The following is a 1,983-nucleotide window of genomic DNA, read 5'->3' on the forward strand; positions in this document are numbered from 1 at the left end:
AACCTAATAACTGAGTGTTAGCCTTGATTACTAAGGATTCCTGTTCCCTGTGAGAATCTTACCCTAAGGCCACAGTGGATGGATTTGTCCTAAACAACAGTAATACTTTTTTTTTTTTTTTCCCTAGAAAGCTTACTCAATTATTAGATTCCTGCTATAGACATCTGGCTCTAGTAGGAGGAGCATCTTTGTAAACACATATAGCCTTGTCAGGTGGCTGCATATCAAGGGATATTTTGTCCAAGTTCTTACCATTTCTCTACTTGTCTGCATCCTTCATCTAGAATGAGTCAAATGAGAGGTGATCTTTGTGTCCAGAGAATTTTATTTTTTCCCTTTATTTACATGCTCAATTTACTCCAGTGCCAAAAGTTTTTGTTTCTTCAGGTTTTTTATTATTATTATTATTTTGTGAGTTATCTTTTTCTTCTGTGCAACCTCTTCTTCTGCTTTAGAAACAGTCTGTTCCTTTTCAGCGAGGATCCTCTCAGTGTGGCAGGGAGAGCGCATGGAAAGGTTGCTCTGACCATGAGCTCTGTAGATACTGCGGCGCATCTTGGGTGCTTTGTTCACCTGGATATGTTCAAAGACCAGAGAATCCACATCTAAACCCTTAAGTCCAGCATCACTCCCTGCTTGTTTAAGCATGTGCAGCAGAAATTCAGCACTCCTGTTTTGGGCCACTGAACCTGTGTCCAGCCCCACTGTTTAGTCTGGGCACACCTACCAACTCCACCGTTGTATCGCAGGAATGGCTCACACTGATTCTTTAAAGTGACATCTTTCAGATACTTAGCGGCTTTTCAAATATTCATACCCATGATGGCCTGAACAGTTTCAAGCGTGTTCTTAAAATGAACACGAAGATGAAGATTTGAAGCCTTTGACTTGCATGATTTTGTAGGGTTTTCTGGGTCAAAAGAGTAGTGAACTATTTTCACAGGCCTCCTCAGGCTGCTAACAGGAAAAGCATGTCCAGAGAACTTGAATAAACGATGAAACAGGAACATTGACCAGGTTATGTGGAGTCTGGGAACTGTTTCTTTGGTTTCTTGGGAGTCTGGGAATAAGACTATGTGGAACAATCAAATCAAGAAAAATGTGAAGAGACCGTGCTGTTCTGAAGAGAGTGACCTTCTCCCAGTCACCTTCAGAACAACGCATGCCTGTCTTTGCAGCCCGCCAATACTGAACAATGTTCTCTCTCTTTATGCCGACTTCATGAACGTCCAGTAAACCTCATTTGCTTCTTAAATTTAAATTGATTTATTTTACTTGATGTCACTGATTTATGGATATTACAATGGAAAAATATAAATTAAATTTTAATTTTTAAACCATTGAATGGAATTAGAACAGCAGGTATGGGAAAGCATAGATGCTTACATTTTGAAATCACACAATTATGTGGCATTTGATAAGGGAGATAAATCATTTATGTTCAACACCTTGCCAGGTAGTATGTTAGACATTGTCAAACATTCAATATGATATGGCGTAGCAAAGTTAAATCATAACATACGTATTTATCCAAAGAGAAAATTAAATCTTAGACATATCAGTAAAATTTTGCAGTTTTTATACTGTCTAATTAGAAATTTATTTTTTTCTATAAGGCAGTAATATAACACTAAGAAAAAATAAAATGACTCAGCATATAAAGAATAGATTAATGCACACTGGATATCCAGGGTTTATTTTCAAGAACAGACAATTCTCCATGCCATAAGTAAGATGAAACATTCCCTTTTTGGGTTTATTTTCTATTCCTCAGATGATGGCCTGTCTAATTGTAAGTACTCCTCATGTATTTAGTTATTTCACCCAGTATGTTTTCTTCCACATACCGGAGCCTCTTGGCTCCCACTCTAAATCAACAGACCCTACTTACCCCCAAATACCATGAATGGCATATAGGAATAATCTTATTACCCGTTACTGCAGGTATTTTCATACATTGGTAGTAGTATCTAGAAACTAGTG

General features: G+C 37.7%; 1 pseudogene; it reads right to left on the reverse strand.

Moving 5' to 3' along the window:
- Positions 1-420: 420 nt before the first annotated feature.
- Positions 421-1,010, reverse strand: LOC101606510 (annotated as a pseudogene).
- Positions 1,011-1,983: the final 973 nt, after the last annotated feature.

Source organism: Jaculus jaculus, chromosome 7 (assembly GCF_020740685.1).
Source record: "Jaculus jaculus isolate mJacJac1 chromosome 7, mJacJac1.mat.Y.cur, whole genome shotgun sequence".
In the NCBI taxonomy this organism is placed as follows: domain Eukaryota; kingdom Metazoa; phylum Chordata; class Mammalia; order Rodentia; family Dipodidae; genus Jaculus; species Jaculus jaculus.